We start from the raw sequence: 20,923 nt of genomic DNA, 5'->3' as shown, positions 1-20,923 counted from the left end.
TTTTAGTATTTATTTACGTAATTAAATATTTATTTTATATTTATTTTCTAAAATAAATATTTAAGCAAAGGGTATTTTAGTATTTTCATGATTTTAATTATTTTGGCGGGAATATGGCGCCAAAATTGGATTTGTTAAGCTTTTGGTATTAAATCCTAGTCAAAAAATTTGAAAACCAAAAAAAAAAAAAAAAAAATTTTTTTTTGGGCCATATTTCCTACGGGATTTAGAGATTGGAGGAGTTTGTTTTCATAACTTCCAAATTTATGAAGGTTACAAATCTTGGTTTAATCTCCTAATTTATGGTGAAGGTTACAAACTCTTTAATTTTGAAAATTAAGTACTACTATTCTACTCCTATAAATACCCCACACCTTAAGCCATCTTTTCCACACAAAAACTTTGAAGAATCTATAATTCTTTACTTCAAAGTTCTTCTTTCTCTTCCTATGTATTCTAGTTTTATATTTCTTATTCAAGTTTCAATTTTCTTTTGTTTAAGAAAAATATTTTCATATTTCTTACTCAAAAATATTATGCTCATGATAGTCATTCATGTTTAAATTCATGATTAAGTTCATGTGGTAGATTGCTTGTTGGTTGGCTATGAGAAAGCTCAAGTATAAGAATAAGTGAAGATACTAGTATTAGTTTGTGCAAGATCAAGGTACGTTATGTAGCTAGATCTTTTAAAATGTGTTTATATGATAAAGTTGTTTATTGATTTATGGTTGGATTGGTTTAGAAATTTGGTTTAAATGGTTACAATATTTATTATTCACTCTTGAAAGTAAAAGAAGGAATGATTTTATCAATCATTTTTATATAGAAGTTTTGTTATCCTTTTTGGAAAATTAAATTATTTTTACAAGGAAAGGTTGATTGGTTTTTATGAACTTTGAATGTTCAAAAAGTTGTTTATGAGGAAATGAGGTTTTAACATGACTTACAAGTCATATTATTATTATTTCCGCTTGATTAATATCAAGAGATTCAAAGTCCACTTGTTGGCAATTATAGTTACCCCTTGATATAGCTCCGTGATGGGATGACTAGCTTGGGGGTGTGCACACTTAGCAAAATAGAAGGGGGATAAGAAGAGGAATGTTTCATAGTTAATCAATTTTTGAGAGTTGTTCTTAAGTTATTTTGATTATTATCAAGTGTTTGGAAAGAGTTTGTTCTTAAAAGTTATTCTTGAATTATTATTCAAGTGTTTAAAGAGTTTGTTCTTAAAAGGTTTTCTTGAATTATTATTCAAGTGTTTGGAAAGAGTTTGTTCTTAAAATGTTATCTTCAATTATTATTAAGTGTTTGAAAATAGTTTATTCGTAAAGAGTTATTCTTGAATTATTGGTGATGGAGTTTTCAAATAAAAATTGTTATGAACTAACAAATGTGTTACATATCTGGTACATTTTCTGATCTACTCTATTTTATACTGACGCGTATTTCCTTTTTCCTATTTGGCTTTGCCCTATTTACCTTTTCGGTAAGCACTTTTGCAGGTGAATTTTGGATGTGCATGGGAGCATACTAGGAAGGGATCTTCACCTAGATTAGGTTTTATTTATTTGAGTTTGAGACAATATTTACTTTTATTAATAAAGAAGTATTATTATTTTTGGTTAAGGCTTCCGCTGCAAGTTATTTTGGTTAGTTAGTAGTTGGTTGCCGAAAGCGTGTTAGTCACGTGGCGGTAATACTCCTAAATTACTCAAATATTATTTATTAAATTATTTATTTAAAAGTGAGTAATTTGGGGGTGTTACAAAGTGGTATCAGTTTTTCAGGTCTTGAAAAGAAAAAGTTGAATATTAAAATTGATGGGTAGACATAAGATGGGCATATAGAGTTTCGCATTTGCATTCTAAATTGTTTTTGTTAAGTTAATTGTTTTCTTTTTGACGATTTGTATAGATGCATCTTGCTAGTACGACAAAAAGATATATATTATTTATTTATTATTATTTATAATTTATTTGTGAAGAGAAGGTGTAGATATGTTGGGGTGACAAGCTCTGTCTAGGATTAGGAAGGCTCTCCCCGACGCTGTGGGTAACTTCCTTACCTGGGAGCTATAATCACCTTGGCTATTCTATATCTTGAAATCAAGTACACTTTAAAATTTTTGAAATAAATATTTTAAGCCATAGTGGTGCATTTAGTACAAATTTGACATATTTTTTTAGTTACATATATTAGTATTACTTTTATGATTTCTTGTAATATTTCAATTCTTTTTGCTTTTATATGATTTGTTGGAATGAGGAAAAAGTTTATGTTATTCCCTATGTATGGGATAAGCAAGAGTCATGCTGCATTGGCGAGCAAATAGTAGTACTATGTGTATTTTTTTTACCTCTCGAAAATACTCAGGCCAGTCTGATTATATGGCCATTGATGATGGAGAATGTTATTAAGACAGATACGTACCAGAGGAAGTCTTCAGTAACCTAGACATATATAGTTTTGTTTTGGTCATGAACACTTAGTTGTCTTAAGAATATTTTGATATGCTCAAATATTCTAGTATTGTTAAAATAAGGCTTCATATTTGGCCTGATATATGAAATATGTGATTGCTATGTTTTGAACTAGTTATACCGGCATTTATTTATTAATTTTTTTGGTAGTTACACAACTATTTATGAATGTTAGTTGAGATTTATCCTCAAACACCCTATATCTAGAGAATGGCAGAAAGAAGGAGAAAGTATAAGTTTTATGGTTAGAAGCTAAGGCTAGCAAAGATATCTGAAATCAAGTGATAGTTAATCAAGAAATCAAGTAGAGTGAAAAGTTTTCGTGAGGTCTTTAAGAGGGTAGCAGCTGTCAAACCTCTGACTTACCATGGGAAAGAGGACCCAGCTAGCTTAGAAAACTACATCAGAGAATTCAATAAGCTTTTTTTGATGCTATAGTGTACCCTGAAAACCTTAGGGATTAATAATGATGTTTATTATTTGAGAGATGCGACAGACCTATGGTGGAAACAAAGGAAAGATGATCTTTTAGAGGATCCAAACTTTAGGTGGAACGAGTTTAAAGAGCCTTGAGGACTAAGTTTTATCCTTCGTACTTAAGGAAGCAAAAGGCTATGGAGTTCAATAATATGAGGATGGGCACTATGTCTATTAATGAGTATTATAGCAAATTTTTGGAGTTAATGAGGTTTGCGCCTGAGATAGTACCATTTGAGACTTTGAAGGCCCAAAAGGGTTGACCTTAACCCTCCAAAGAAAGTTGGGAGGAGTAACTTTGAAACTCTTGATGAAATTTATGGTAGAGCTGCTCACTTTTATGGGATTAAAGTAAGAGAGCTTGAAGGACCTTCTTGGAGAAAAGAGGATGCATAACAACAATGGGAACCAACAAATTGAAGATAAAAGCCTAAGCCTAAGTGGATTTCACAAAACTGAAAAAGACAATATATACTAGTCGAAGCCTAAGGGAGCCAAGGAATGGAAGAAAGTGAGCGAACCTTTTTCTCAAGAAGGTGTGAAAACTACCCTGAAAAGATTGTCAAGCAACTCTGTGACACCATTATTGTCAAATTGGGGCACCGTGAGTATGAGTGCTTTAGAAAAGCTGGTGGAAAACCTGCAGTCAAACCTGACCCGAGTAATAAGGCCCCTCAGAATGATCAACAGAAGTTAGCTTCCTCCAATGCTGGTGATTAAACCAGAGATGAGGAATTAGTCTAAAGATAGAGTTTTTGTCATGAACCGCCGTGAGGCTCAGAATGTTTCTGAGGTAGTAGTTGGAACCTTTTTCATTAATTCCTTGTCTCAAAGTGTTATTTGATTCAGGAGCATCTCATTTATTTATTTCTAGCACTTTAGTAGAAAAGCTCCAGTTAAGCAGTCTAGTGTCTATTTCATTAGAAATTGCATTGCTATCAGGAAAGATGTTTAATTGTACTAGTTTGCATAGTCAAGTACTTTTAGTGATAGTTTGGGTGAACTTTTCATCCGACTTAGTTGAGTTTGCTTGTCAGACCTCGATGTAGTTTTGGGGATGAGATTGGTTGGGAAGATTAAGGCTCAGATTGATTGTGAGGCCAGAAGTGTCCTTAGTCGGTCCCAAGAAAGAAAGGGTGACTTATAGGAAGCTTGGGAAGGAGAAGGAGAGAAGATAATGTCTGCGATGAGAATTCAATCTTATGTGAAGAAGGGGTGTCCGTTATTCTTATGTGGAGTTCAGAGGATTGAAAAGGAAGATGAGAATAGGGAGATCCCAGTCGTATCTGAGTTTTTTGATGTGTTTCCTGAAGAGATACCGGGTGTGCCACCGGTTAGGGATCTTGAGTTCATCTAGACTTGATGCCAGGAACCGGACCTATTTCAAAGGCTCCTATAGAATGGCTCCAGCTGAGATGAAAGAGTTAAAAGTTCAGTTGGAGGAGTTATTGGAAAAAGGGTATATAAGACCTAGTTCGTCTCCTTGGGATGCACCTGTATTGTTTGTGAAAAAGAAGGATGGTAGTTTGAGGTTGTGCATTGATTATCGGGAGTTGAACAATGTGACGATCAAGAATAAGTATCCACTTCCGAGAATAGATGATTTATTTGATCAGTTGAAAGGAGTGGGGATTTTCTCGAAGATAGATTTGAGGTTAGGTTATCACCAATTGAGGATTGCTGAGGGTGATATTTCTAAGACTGCATTTAGGACGCATCATGGTCACTATGAGTTCACAGTGATGCCATTTGGTCTGAATAACGCACCTGCAATGTTCATGGATTTGATGCATAGGATTTTCAGGCCATACTTGGATAAATATGTGGTTGTGTTTATAGATGATATTTTGATATATTCGAAGGAAGAGCAGTCATGAGCTGCATTTGAGGAAAGTTTTTCCACTCTAAGAGAGTATAAGTTGTACGCCAAGCTCTCTAAGTGTGAGTTTTTGGTTGGATAAGGTTGCATTTTTAGGACATGTTATCTCAAAGGAAGGAGTTTTAGTGGATCCTGCTAAGATTCAAGCGGTGCGCGAGTGGCCAATACCAAAGACAGTGTGTGATATAAGGAGTTTCCTTGGGTTAGCTGGTTACTATTGAAGATTTGTAAAGGATTTCTCGAATATATCGAGACCAATGACTAGCCTGATGAAGAAAGAATGTAAGTTTGTTAGGAATCCAGAGTGTGAGGGAGTTTTTTTTTTTTGGTGTTGAAGGAAAGGTTGACTACAACACCTGTTTTGGCTCTACCTGATGAAAGTCAGCAGTATGATGTTTATAGTGATGCTTCGAAATTTTGTTAGGGTGTGTATTGATGCAGAACCGGAAGGTCATTGCTTATGCTTTTAGGCAGTTAAAACCATATTGTGAATTATCCAACCTATGATCTTGAATTAGTTGTAATAGTGTTTGCTTTGAAGTTATAGCGAACTACTTGTATGGGGCAACGTGTAAGTTGTACACGGATCATAAGAGCTTAAAGTATATTCTCACTCAGAAGGAGTTGAACATGAGGCAGAGGAGGTGGTTGGAGTTGATCAAGTATAATGATCTAGAGATCCAGTATCATGAAGGGAAAGCTAATGTTGTTGCTGATGCATTAAGTCGAAAGTCGAGTCATTCAGTTAATGCAATAGTGTTGCCAAGTCAGTTATGTGTCGAGTTTCTAGAAAATGTCATTGGAGTGTAGAAGAAGGAGGTGTTGAAGAATATTGGGTTCTTTGTCGATTCAACCCTCAATCTATGATGAGATTAGGGAAGGTCAATCAAAGGATGAAAAGTTAGAAAAGATTCGAGAGAAGATCCAGGATAGTCAGGTATCGAATTTCCGAATAGCCTATGATGGAAGTATTCGGTTCAAAGGAAAGTGGTGTATACCAAATATAGAGATGAGTTGAAGCGGAAATTAATGGAAGAAGCTCATAGCTCACCTTATTCAGTACACCCAGGTGGTGATAAGTTGTATAAGGACATGAAGCAAATGTCTGGTGGCCAAACATGAAGCGAAGGTAGCAGAGTTCGTGGCTAAGTGTCTCATATGCAAAAGGTCAAGTTTGAGCACAAGAGGCGCAAGGGAAGGTTCAGCTCTGGATATTCGATGTTGGAAATGGATTCTATATCAATGGATTTTTTTGTGTGCATTACCAAGGACTAAGGCTGGAAATGATACAATTTGGGTAGTGGTAGATCGTTTAACTAAATCTGCAACTTTATACCTATGAAGAATACTTGGTCGATGGATCAATTGGCTAAAGCATATGTGAAGTGGGTGGTGAAATATCATTGTGTGCCTAAGGACATTGTTTTCGATCGTGATTCACGGTTCTTGTCCAACTTTTGGTAGAGTTTGTAGAAGGCTTTGGGTATAATTTGTTAATTGAGTACAACTTTTCATCGGCTACAGATGCGCAAACATAATGAACAATTCAGACTTTAGAAGATATATTGCGATCTTGTGTTATGGAGTATCAGGGTTCGTGGAAGGATTTCTTGGATTCAATAGAATTTTCCTACAACAACAGTCATCATGCAAGTATTGGTATGGCTCCGTTTGAGGCTTTATATGGTCGAAAGTGTAGAAGTCCAGACAGCTGGAATGATATTAGTGAAACTGTGGTGCTTGGACCCGAATTACTCAAAGAGACGGCGAAAGAGGTGAAAGTGATTCAAGAAAAGATCAAGGTTTTAAGAGTTATGCTGATTTGAAGCGAAGGGATGAAGAGTTTCAGGTTGGGGAGAAGGTATTGTTGAAAATATCTCCAATGAAAGGGGTGATGCGATTTGGGAAGAAGCGAAAGTTAAGTCCAAAGTATATCGGGCCATATGAGGTGTTAAAGAAGTTCGAAAAAGTGGCATATAAGTTGCATTTGCCAAATGTTTTAAGTCGAGTCGATGATGTTTTTCATATATCTTAGTTAAGGAAGTATATTTCGGATGTGTCTCATGTGCTGCAACCTGAGGCCATTGAATTAATGATAGTTTGACTTACGAGGAAAGACCTGTAAGAATCCTTGATAGTAAAGTTAGAAGTACTCAGACTTAGGATGTAAGATTAGTCAAAGTTTTATGGTCAAACCATCATACTAAGGAAAATAGGAAGCTGAAGCGAATATACGCAAGAAATATCCGACGTTGTTTTCCGAGGTTAGTTGTCGAGTTACGGGGTCGTAACTCCTTTTAAGGGGGGTAGAATGCGATAGAGTTTCGCGTTTCTACTATAGCTATTGCATTTGAGCATATTTTTAAGTCATTATATGCATTTTAGACATGAGCATTTGAGTTAGAAACTACGATTTTGAATTTTAATCCGTTTTTGGAAAGTGATTATGACTTTGTGTTTTACGTTTCGAGGTCGAAACTTCTTTTAAGGGGGGTAGACTGTAATACCCCATATTTTTTAGTATTTATTTACGTAATTAAATATTTATTTTATATTTATTTTCTAAAATAAATATTTTAAACAAAGGGTATTTTAGTATTTTCATGATTTTTAATTATTTTGGCGGGATATGGCGCCAAAATTGGATTTGTTAAGCTTTTGGTATTAAATCCTAGTCAAAAAAATTTTGAAAACCAAAAAAAAAAAAAAAAAAATTTTTTTTTTGGGCCATATTTTCCTACGGGATTTATGGAGATTGGAGGGAGTTTTGGTTTGTCATAACTTCCAAATTTATGATGAAGGTTACAAATCTTGGTTTAATTTCCTAATTTATGGTGAAGGTTACAAACTCTTTAATTTTGAAAATTAAGTACTACTATTCTACTCCTATAAATACCCACACCTTTAGCATCTTTTCCACACAAAAACTTTGAAGAATCTTAATTCTTACTTCAAAGTTCTTCTTTCTCTTCCTATGTATTCTAGTTTTATATTTCTTATTCAAGTTTCAATTTTCTTTTGTTTAAGAAAATATTTTCATATTCTTACTCAAAAATATTATGCTCATGATAGATCATTCATGTTTAAATTCATGATTAAGTTCATGTGGTAGATTGCTTGTTGGTTGGCTATGAGAAAGCTCAAGTATAAGAATAAGTGAAGATACTAGTATTGTTTGTGCAAGATCAAGGTGCTTATGTAGCTAGATCTTTTAAAATGTGGTTTATATGATAAAGTTGTTTATTATGGTTGGATTGGTTTAGAAATTTGGTTTGAAATGGTTACAATATTTTATTATTTACTCTTGGAAGTGAAAAGAAGGAATGATTTTATCAATCATTTTATATAGAAGTTTTGTTATCCTTTTCGGAAAATTAAATTATTTTTACAAGGAAAGGTTAATTTGTTTTTATGAACTTTGAATGTTCAAAAAGTTGTTTATGAGGAAAGGAGGTTTATTCATGACTTACAAGTCATATTATTATTATTTCCGCTTGATTAATATCAAGAGATTCAAAGTCCACTTGTTGGCAATTATAGTTACCCCTTGATATAGCTCCGTGATGGGATGACTAGCTTGGGGGTGTGCACACTTAGCAAAATAGAAGGGGTGATAAGAAGAGGAATTGTTTTCAGGATTATTTTTAATCCAAGTTGTTTGGAAAGAGTTTGTTCTTAAAAGGTTATTCTTGAATTATTATTCAAGTGTTTGGAAAGAGTTTGTTCTTAAAAGTTTATTCTTGAATTATTATTCAAGTGTTTCAAAAGAGTTTGTTCTTAAAAGGTTATTCTTCAATTATTATTCATGTGTTTGGAAAGAGTATGTTCTTAAAATGTTGTTCTTGACTTATTATTAAGTGTTTGAGAATAGTTTATTCTTAAAGAGTTATTCTTGAATTATTGGTGATGGAGTTTTCAAAATGAAAAATTGTTATGAACTAACAAATGTGTTACTTATCTAGTACATTTCATACTCAGTTTGTACTGACGCGTATTTCCTTTTTCCTATTTGGCTTTGCCCTGTTTACCTTTTTGGTAAGCAGTTTTACAGGTGAATTTTGGATGTGCATGGGAGCATACTAGGAAGGGATCTTCACCTAGATTAGGGTTTTTATTTATATTGAGTTTTGAGACAATATTTACTTTTATTAATAAAGAAGTATTATTATTTTTGGTTAAAAGTCTTCCGCTGCAAGTTATTTTGGTTAGTTAGTAGTTGGTTGCCGAAAGCGTGTTAGTCACGTGGCGGTAATACTCATAAATTACTCAAATATTATTTATTAAATTATTTATTTAAAAGTGAGTAACTTGGGGGTGTTACAATGAGTCTCTCAAAACCTTCAATTACCTTTTATCTCCAAATTAGATAAAGAAAAGACAAACGGGTCAACCAAACCTCCACTTCTTAGATCAAATACATCGGTGACCTGACCTGACTCCACTGCCTATTGCATTGATAATGTATTTATAAAGACTGACATGTAACTACCCACGGAGAATTGCAGATTCCTGCTTGTGGATGGGCTATACAATATTTTCATGTGACTTTTTTTTCTTAAAAGGAGAATTGCAGTTCGTATCTCGCAAATTTTGTTCTTTTTCTGGAAAATTATAAGACTATCACATTAACATATTCATTAGTCAAAAAAATCTTTTTCATTCTACCCAAAAGTTTGTGTGTGATGGTGATAAATTCTAGAGAGGTAATTCAATTGCTTAAAGAACGACAAATCAAACAAAACTGAGACATAATTCAAATATAGTGAAAGCACAATTGAGATAGTTGAATATTTTACATACAACACAAAAATATAAAATTACACACACAAATCCCTAAATAAGCAAAACACCATGTAGAAAGAGAGGAAGGGTGAATTACCTCTAAAGGTGAAGAACGAATACAGGTGAAGGGTGAATACAGATGCGAAGGACTTGATTGCGACGATTGCGACGCACTTGATTATATAACACAAAAATATAAAATTATACCGACGATTGCGACGCACTTGATTCAGCCCCGGAAAGATGAAGGGTGAATACATGTGCGAAGGATTGATGAAGAACGTATAGAGTTGCGAGGGACGGTGGTTGCTACTCTAGAGGTGAAGAACGAAATTAATTCACGACTGAGACGCAATTGATTCAGACCCGGAAAGATGAAGGGTGAGTGATGGAGTTGCGAAATTAAGGCAGGTCGTCCTTGGAAGAACGAAGGGCGGGTGGTGGAATCGCGAAGGACGGACGGACGGTGGTTGCTACTTTTCAATTCTGTTTTGCACGCAGGTTTGGAGAGTGAAACCCTCTGTGATTTTTTTTTTTTAAGATACAAGTAATATTTTAAATCATCTTTGGTGAGTATTAGAAATTTAGAATTCTAAAAAGTTTTCGCCTCCCGCTTGACTGTACTGCCGCTCCCGCCTTGTAAACCCGTGACATAAATACTACACCCGTGGCAAAATATATTTTTTAAGGAGTTTTTACCACGAAAATATTATTCCATGGCTAAACTTGTAGTGTATATGTTTTCTTGCCACGTGTATAACTGTCCGTGGCATAACTCGTGGCGTAAATGTATGTTTGCCACAAAGCAAACTTTACCCGTGGCATAAAAATTTGTTGTCTTTTTAGTTTATAATTGAAACTACTTTTTCCCGTGGCAAGATATAAAATTGCCACAAATATTGACTTCCTGTGGCTTAATTCGTGGCGCAAGTGATGATTTGTTGTAGTGAATTTTTATTTGAATTGTTCTTTCCTCAAAACAGGTGAAAAACGATGCCTAAAACAAAAGACGAAAATGTTCTTTAAATAAAAAAAAACAGGGGGAAAGCGAAAAGTCGATTCCTCGTAGCAGGGTCTCTGCGACCGCGGAGTGAAGATCCACGCCCGCGGAGGGGGTCCGCGCCTGCAGTGAGGTCGCAGAGAAGCTCTCGGCATTTTCTTTATTAATTCGTCGTGCCCACGGCGAAATCTCTCGCGACCACGATAATCACTCGTACAACTTCTCATCAAAAAGGTAAAAAATGACTTGATCATACCAAAATGTTCAACAAGCACGAATCTGACTTCCTTGCTTCACTATCATAACTCTTCAAAGAGCTTCATTAACTTGCTAAATTTCCAACTTGAACTTTCTCCAACGCAAATGAGCTCAAATGATTCAAAAGAGCAAATTACAACATAGTTGAGAAAAAGATCAACATCATTACAAAACTTGTGTCAAATCCCATTAGTAAGTAGTGAAAAAGTGTCAAGAATGCCATATAAACATGGCATATCAGTTTATTATGTTGTGGTTTGACTTTTAATTTGGTTTGACTATGGTTTGGTTTTGGAGTTAACTTTGTGGTTGACTCCTTTGTTTTTTATGTTTTCAAAGTTGTGCATTTATTTCAGCTGCAAAATTCTAAATAAGCCGATGCGTTATTACATGGGCGATAATGCTTTCCTAATTCTGTAGGTTATGTGGGAAAAAGGTATCTTATAAAACAAAGAATTTTTGGGGTGTTACAAAGTGATATTAGAGCTCAGGTTTTTATTGGCCTTTCATGCCAATGAACTTTTTTACGGTTTTTCACCAGGTACCCCTGTGGTTTTTCAAAATTCATGGGGTACCCTCACTATTTCAATAATGCACTAAGTACCCTTACTTTGGGGGTAAAATGTATGAAATGCCCTTAATGACTAAAAGTGTCAAATATTTGTTAGTCATTAGGGTTAATTTATCCCCTCTAACCCTCATGAAATCTTGATTAGCCCTAATTAACTAACTAAACCCTAACTTCTAACCCTACCCTGACCCTAATCACGTAACCTAAAACCCTAAACTAAACTTACCCCCTAACTTCAAACCCTAACCCCACCACAACCCCTCCTCTCCCTAACCCCGTATCCCCAGAACACCCCCTTCCCCCACCCCCACAACACCCCCTCTAGCCTCCCATGTAGCACCCCCCTCCCCCAATGACACAACATCAACACCGACAATAACAGGAGCAACACAACCCCATTGACGATAGCACAACATCGACAATCGTGAGAGAGAGATGAGGGCAGCAGCAACAACAACCCCACCTTGTGCATTTTTGGAATAATAGGGGTACCCCGTGGTTTTTGAAAAACTACAGGGCTACTTGGTGAAAAAACCGTATTATTCACTGTTGGTGGTATACACTAAGTGAGAGTATTATTTATTATAAATGTCATGTTCAATTATAAAAGGACCTTTAAGCATGGATGATAGTGAAGGTGCCCGAGTAGGAAGCTACTCCAACCATATTATCCTTAGTGATAATAAGTATGACGTGGAGACTGAAAGTAAGAGCTACACCATTCTAGACCTTGTTACGTGTCTTGTTAAAAAGTAGGCATAATCCCTGATAGTGATGATGAGGTAATTCAAGAGTTTGACTATGCTAGAGGGAAAACCAAAAGAACATTTACAGTGCTACTATGAGATCTTATATATCTGAGCAGTGATATTGATTCAGAGTTGGAAGAGGATGGACCTCAACCCAAATAGATTTGAAGGCATTGAATATTTTGAATATGAAATGTTTACTCCAAAGAAATTCAAAGAACAAAAAGGATAGGAATGATGATGTTACTCCATAGAATAATTACTTATGTTCTAAGTCTAGTAGTTGAATAAGTAGCTAAGCTACAATAGTTTAAATGTCTTTTTTTAGCATCTTTATCTTGTTGAGGAATAAGTTTATTATTTTTGATTGGGAAAATACTATTAACATCGTTTAAGGAATAAAAGTAATTATTCAGTTATTCGAGTAGCGTACGAATTTATTTAGTATGCGAATACAAAATATTATATTTGATTATCATGATTGATTCCGTTTGATCCTTATATGATTATTGATGGGAATATTTATACATGAGCGAATGTATGATTGTTATGTTTTATAGTGATTAAACTTAGTGCTATTATAATTTCGTAGAATTTTATTTTGATGTTATCTTGTATGATCAAATTGAACTGATGTCTTCATAGTAAATTACAAGTAGTTGTGAATTGAAACCTAAAGTAGACCTACATTAAAATTTAGGTTGCGAAGTAGAATGACGAACAACGATACCACTTTAGCCTCTTCTATTCGCCTTTTGGCTGAGAAACTGACTAAAGAAAGTACTAAGTGTCCTTATCATGTGGGGGATATGTTTGAAAGGTTAGCTAAGATTAAGCTGTCGTTCTTTAAGAGTAAAGCTGACGTTCTTAGAGAGTTGGATTAGGGAGTTCGATAAGATTTTTGGGGCTATGAATTGTCCTGAGGTGATGAAAGTAGGTCAGGATATGTTGTATTTGAAGGATGAGGCTGATTTATGATCAAAAGAAAATGGAAATAGAATTAATGCTATGGAAGGTATTTTTTGGGGACTCCTTTACTTCTGCTTTAAGAGGAAAATTTTACCCTACCTTTAAGAGGAAGCAAAAGGCTAAGGAGTTCATAAACCTTAATTAACACCTAATCAGAATCCATATTGTTGGACAAAGGTTATGTTAGGCCTAGTGTGCCACCTTGGGGAGCTCTGATGTTATTTTTGAAGAAGAAAGATGGAAGTATGAGATTCTGCATTGACTATATGGAGTTGAACAATGTGACCATTAAGAATAAAAATCATTTTGCCAAGGGTAGATGGTCTATTCGATCAATTGATGGAGCAAGTGTGTTCTCGAAGATTATTTTGCGTTCGAGGTATCACCAATTGAAGGTAGCTGATAAGGATATACCTACGAATGTGTTTAGGATGTGTTATGGTCATTATTAATTTACTACTATGTCGTTTGGATTGACCAATGCTCCTGCTATATTCATGGATTTGATGAATATAATATACCATGAGTTTTTGAATAAGTTTGTTGTAGGGTTCATTGATGATATTTTGATCTATTGAAAGACTGAAAAAAACAGCATGATAAACATTTGAGAATAGTTTTGGAGACACTTAGGAAGAACTAATTGTATGCCAAGTTCTGTAAGTGTGAGTTCTGAGTGGAGAAAAAAAAAACATTTTTGGGACATTATGTATCTAAAGACGCAGTTTCTCTAGACCCTGTGAAGATTCAAGTTATTAGTGAGGGGCCTGCATCGAAGGATGTGTCGAATGACTAATTACCTGTATGGAGCGACTTGCAAGATCTTAATGATCATAAGAGTCTAAATTATAGTTTCACATAGAAGGATCTCAACATGAGGTAGAGAAGATGGTAAGAATTGATTAAGGACTATGACCTTGATATCAGGTATCATGAGAGGAAGGCGAACCTAGTCACCGATGCTTTGAATAGGAAGTCGAGTCATAGCGTAAATGTGTTGGTAGTTCATGAAGAATTGTACTGAGATAAAGGTTTAGTGTATAAATTTTGAATCCTGGGGAGGTCGAAGCAACATTGAATGCTTTAGCATTGGGGTTGTTATTTTTTTTGATGAGATTAAGGAGAGTTAAGTTGTAGACGAGCACTTAGATAAGATTAAGGATAAGATGAATCAAGGCAAGAAAATTGACTTTCAGGTTCATGATGATGGAAGCTTGAGGATCAAAGGAAAATGGTGTATACCACAAAACTGTGAAGAGCTTAAGGGGAAGCTTATGGAAGAGGGGCATAATACTCCATATTATGTGCACCATGGGGTTGATAAGTTGTAGAAAGATCCGAAGGAGATTTATTAGTGGCCAAATATGAAGCGTGAAGTCACCAAGTTCGTGTCAAAGTGTCTGACATGTCAGAAAGTAAAGATTGACCATAAGAAACTAATGGGGAAGGTTTAATCCTTAGAGGTTCCTAGATGGAAATGAGATTTTATATAAATGTTATTCGTGACTATTTTGCCAAAGACGAGAAATGGCAATGATATTATTTGGGTTATCGTGGACCGTCGAACAAAGTTTGTCGTGTTCGTGCTTATCAAGTAAGCATGGAAGAAGAAGAATTATCATGAGTTATTCATTGAGGTGAGTTAAGAGGGCGTAACTCATTTTCTTTAAGGGAGGCTGAATGCAGTAGAATTTTATACTTTTTGCCTTATTTTATGGTATTTTAATGCATTTTTTGCTTGACAAGTTGCCCATGTTAGTTGGTGCGAAATAACTTGATTCTACGCTTCGAAAAAAGTGTTCATGAGGTACCACAAATGGTTTTAGAATTAGTAAGGTGTGCACACGTTGTAACACAAGTATTTCCAATTTGAATAATTTTTTTTTGAAAATGTGAGGGTTTTGCGTCAAGTTTCGAGATGAAACTTCTTTTAAGAGGTATAGACTGTAGTCCCCCACAATTTTATGAATTTTATAAATATATTTATATTATATTGAAAAGTGTTTTAGTATTTAAATAATTAATTTCATAAAGTGTTGACTATTTTTAAAGTCAAAGGTTTAATTAATGTTTTTATGGTTTTTTCACCAAATACTCCCGAGTTTTCACGAAAATTCACCGTGTGCCCTCGCAGTTTTGAAATACACGGGGTGCCCCTCAGTTTCAACATAATACACCCAAATGTACTTAATGACTAACTGTGTTAATCAGTGTTAGTCATTAACCCTAATTATCTGATTTAAACCCTAATTCACAGAACCTTCCCCCATCCTCCAATCACCCCCACTCCAACATCTCCCGCTCTTCCACCCTCCCGCAGCTCCCTCCAACCTCGTCGACCCTCATGCAGCGTCCCCACCCTGTCGAATTCCCATACCCTTCCCCACCCTTATCGAATCCCCCCCTCCCCGCTAATTTCCGCTTTTGGGTTGTTCACTTCCACGAAAAACACCCACCCCAGCAGCCTTGCAGGGACGAAGAACGACAAAGATGAGAACAGGAAGACACTACATCGCCGATGAGGGGAGGGGGGCTGCACGGCTGCGTGGGCTGTGATGGTGGCAACTAAGAGGGTGGGGGGTTGCGGCTGCGAGGGTAGGGCTTCGGGGCTGCGTGGGCTGTGGGGGGTGGGGGTAGGGATAGGTGGGGGTGGGGAAATTGACGGGGCAGGGGGTTGTTGCCTTGTTGGGGTGGTGGGAGGTGGGGAAATGTTGTGGTCAGGTGGTTACGGTTTAGGGGTTAGGGTTAGTAGTTAGATGTAGGGGTTAGGATTAGGTGTTAATTAAGGTTTTAAAACTAAAAATTAGGGTTAATAACTAATGAAGGTTAACGTCATTAGTCATTAAGGGCATTTGGGTGTATTATCGTAAAACTGAGGGTACCCCGTGTATTTTTGAACGTGCGAGGGTACCCGTCGAATTTCGCGAAAACTCGGCATTTTGTGAAAAAATAGATATTTTCAAATAATCAAATGTTTTATTTAGTCATACTCCGAAATTTACTTAATAATTTAATTAGTTTGAGTTGTAGTATAAAAGACTTTAGAGGAGTCCAATTCAATTTAATCACCCAATCGACCAAATTTCAAAGTCCAAACGCACTTCCCTAAGCCCACAAGAGTTTGTTTTGCAAACCTTTATAAACACATGAGAGCCTGACCCCCCACACAAAAATTAGACCCTAATTTTCTCTCTCTGTCCCCTACTCGGTTCTTTCTCTTTCGTCTCTCCCTCCACCCGTTTTTGCTTTTCTCTCGGTTTTCGACCAGCCACACCGGCCAGCCTGGTCAGACCACTGTTGCTGCAGGCCTGCAGCCAGCGCCGCCGACCAGCACCGGCCAACCGACCCTCCTCCTTAGCTGTCGTGTGTGTCCCTCTCTCTCCGCTTGGTTTATGTTCTCTTTCTCGTCGATACTATTTTAATGATTAGTTTAATGTTTTAAGTATTGTTTTCGTGGTTTAATAATTAAAGTTTCTATCATTAAGTATTTTAATATTAATTTCATATTATGTAATTTTTTTAATGGAGTACATAAATTTCAGATTTAATACATATGTTTAAATTAGGTTTTCAAGCATGAAAGCATGGATTTCTAATGCTTTTAAGAGTTAAAAATATAGTACTATGGTATATTTTATGAAAAATGAGTACTTTAATCTTTATAAATATGTTAAAATAGGTGTAAAAGAGTTCTAAAGATGTTATATGGTGCTTGAATTTTTATCAATATACTTATGGTGGATTTTATATAGTAAAATATTGATTTTTAAGGGTTTTTAATGACTAATATGATAGTACTATATTAAGGGGTACTAAAGGTTGAAGTTTTAATGCTTAAAAGAGAAAACACTTTTTAAGAGGGTTTCAAGTATTTTAAATTTGTTGTATTTCTATCAATGTATATTACTTGGATGTGTTGGTATTTGGTAGGCGGAGAATATACTTTGAGTAATGTCGGAGATTGACAAAGTGGTCTCTCATATTGTCTACACAAGGTATGTATATATCTATGTGTTATTAGACTAGTATCATTTCCTAAGATTAAGATTGATGTAGTATCATGCATAGAGAACTTTTTTTTAATTCATACGTGGGTTATATTCAAGTATCATGTATAGGAGAATATTTTTATAGTTCTTATGTGGCTTGTATGTTTTATACCATTGTGTGAAGCATGTTGCCTGTGATGAATATTATATATATTTGTATGGATGATTTATGCTACAATATGGGTTGTGAACTTTTATTTATTAATTCCATGAGGATTAATAGATATATTATTTATTGGATCATGTTGTTCCCTTGAATTATTATTATATTTACTTTATAAGGATAGTGGTCTTGTTTGGTCAAATTGAATATTTACCTATTAATAGGTTGGTAGATTATTTATTTAAGTCAATAAAAAAAGATTCGTTGGTTATTAACTAATTAATAAGATTATAATAGGAATTTTGTGTATCCATGAAATTTATGTTTTGTGAGTCACAATAAATAATAATTTATTAATACTTATAGTTGAAAGTGAATAACAATAAGTTTTAGACTTGTGCACGCCTGAAGTGTTAGCCTAGTATGACATGGAGTAAATGGTGGCAGCCATGACTTTTATTGGGGCCGGATTATTCACCATGTTCTATTTTATTTAAATAGTAACTCGATATAGTTGGTCGCGGGAGCCGGGAGTACAGAGTCGTGCCCGTACTTCGTCTTCTAAATTGAAGACATGGTGTGGTTTGGATAACTCTATGCATTTACTATTCAAATTAATTATAATTAACCAATTGGTTGTGGATTCAAGTTCAATATAGTGAGTCTGTTATTTTGTCATATTATTATTTCTCTCCGATTTAATGTTTATTAGTATCAAGTTAGGTTTTATATTATATATATTATGTAGTATTCATCTTTACTGATTACGTGCTTTTCTGTGTGTCGATCGATCATGGTTGTGCCTTATTAATCATGTAATGATCCATTTGATGAGCAGTCATTTAAGATCAATAAAGCATCAACAATTCTATGTTTGAAGATGATGCATCATTGGGTGTATGTGAACAATCGAGAGCTTATGTTTAAAGTACCTTTATATTTGAATACTTTAATTTGGTTTATTATGTTGTGGTTTGACTTTTAAATTGGGTTGAGTATGGTTTTGTTTTGGAGTTGACTTTATGTTTGACTCAGTTTATGTATGTCTTCAAACTTATTTATAATACTTTTGTAATTCTCTATCTTTTGTGAGAAAAAAGGTATTTTATAAAATATAGAATTGTCGGGCTGTTATAGGTAAGTCGAAGAAGCTAAAGGGAAACTATGAATCAGCTAGAGCATGTTATCAAACAGATGTCGAGACTTCGTCCCATAAACGACCGACATAATCTCCACCGTTAGACCAAAAGAGGCCAAGAGGAGAAAATAAGGCTAACAAGGACAATATGTGGAGAATTTCGAGGCAAGGTTGGCAGAAATGCCGTGACCTAGTCCCAAGGGATAAACTGAAGAGATAATTCCCAAATTAAATAGGCCGGAAAGAACAATCCAAACCAGAGCAAAATTAGGACAGAATGCCAAAGTAAATATGATCAATTTACTTAGAGGCAAGCCGATGTGTTCAGCATTTTCAGCGAACGAGATGCCTGGGATTGACCCGACAATCATGGTTCACTGGTTAAACGTGAGGGAAGATGTGAGACCGTTAAAGAAAGGTGAGAGAAAGTGATCTTTATATAAGAATTCTGCAATTAAACAGGAAGTTAATAAGTTGTTGGCGGCAAACTTCATCGAAGCATGTGATTACCTGGAGTGTCTAGCACTAGTAGAATAAGTGTCTAGCATTAGTAGAATAAATGCTTATTGCTGCGGTCATTAAGTGGCCTATTGCGGCGGTTTTGACAGCGAAACAATTAAGGGGGCAACAATAGGTAATTAATATATTGATGCGGTTTTAAACCGCAGCACTATATATATATATATATATATATATATATATATATATATATATATATATATATATATATATATATATATATATATTATCATATTCATAAATTATATTGTTGCGATTTCTTGGGAAAATTGCAGGAATAGGTTCAGATGTAAACCAATAAAAAAAATTGCATTTTGCCATTAAACTCAAAAGATCAAAAAAAATCAGAAAAATAGGAAAAAATCACAAACTTTTACTAGAAAATAAAATCAAACTAACAAAGAAAAAAAACAAACAATAAGAAAAATGAACAAAGAAAAAAATGAAAAATGAAACTAATGAAGATAAAGACATCTGAGATATAGAAGGAGTGCGAGAAAAATCTTAAACAATAAAATAATCTTAAATCGAGAATAAATCTTAAACAATAAAATAATCTTAAACAATAAAAACAAAAAAAAACGTCGAGAATCTGAATTGAGAAATCAAACTTTTCAACACAAGCCATTTGATAACACTAAACAGCAGTGTAAGTGAGACGCCACCATGGACGACCTTTGGGTTCTCATCCATGGTGGTGGCGCGAATCACGAGCCACGAAGGCCGGTGAACCACGAGCGACGAAGGTCGGCGAACCACGAGCCACGAACGACGAAAGCTGGCAAGCCACGAGCCACGAACGCCGAAGAATGGCCAGTCATGAGCCACGAAGTACGGCAGCCACGAGAGACGGCGAGCCACAACCGACGGTTAAGGAGAGAGAGAGGGAGAAAGCAACGTCGAACAGGAGAGAGAGAGGGCGACCGAAGAGAGAGAGGAGAGAGGAGCCACGGTGATCGAGAGAGAGAGGCCGAAAACCCTAGTGAGGAGAGAGAGGAGAGTGAAGCGAAACGGTTGTGCTAATGAGGGAGAGAGGGGAACAAAACCCTAGATGGGCCATAATATTTTTTATATTATTTTAATATATTGCTGTGGTTTTTTCGAGAAACCGTAGCAATATGTTTGCTTAATAGTACAAAAAAATGCAAAAAAATTTCGTTTGAAACCATATTGCTGCTGTTTTCGGCCGAAACCACAGCAATATGTTTATTTTACATTTTATTTTTCCTTTTTACGTGATATATTGCTGTGTATGGGTAGCACTGCAGCAATATCATCGCAGCAATGAGCCATTATTCCACTAGTGTAGCAAATGTTCTAATGGTGAAAAAGGCCAATGGTTGATCGCGAATGTATGTAGATTTCACCAATTTGAACAAAGTCTGTCTTAAAGATTGCTACCCGTTGCCAAGAATCGACCAGTTAGTTGACTAAACTAGCGGTCATGCATTATTGAGTTTTATGGAAGCCTTATCTAGGTATCATCAGATCAGCCTCCTAGAGGCGGAGAGAAGCAAGGTCGCGTTCAGCACAGATGTCGGTTTCTATGCATATAATGTCACGTCGTTCGGATTGAAAAACGCAGGAGCCACTTACCAAAAACTGGTTGATAAGATATTTGCAACTCAAAAGGGTCGAAATGTGGAAGTCTACGTGGATGACAACATTATCAAAAGCGTCATAGAGGAAGCCCACATCACCGACTTGGAAGAAACTTTTGCAATCCTCAAATAATATCAAATGAAGCCGAACCCCTAGAAGTGTGTATTTGGGGTAAGATAAGGCAAATTCCTTGGCTTCTTGGTAAGAGAAAGGAGGATACATGCAAACATAAAAAAAAAAGGCGATAAGTGAGTTAACGGAACCAAAGATCATCGAGGACATTTGAAAACTCGCTGACAAAATGGGAGCATTATATCATTTTGTCACCAGATCGGCGGAAA

This window comes from Beta vulgaris, chromosome 3 (assembly GCF_026745355.1).
Source record: "Beta vulgaris subsp. vulgaris cultivar EL10 chromosome 3, EL10.2, whole genome shotgun sequence".
NCBI lineage: Eukaryota > Viridiplantae > Streptophyta > Magnoliopsida > Caryophyllales > Amaranthaceae > Beta > Beta vulgaris.
This window is presented reverse-complemented; position numbering follows the sequence as displayed.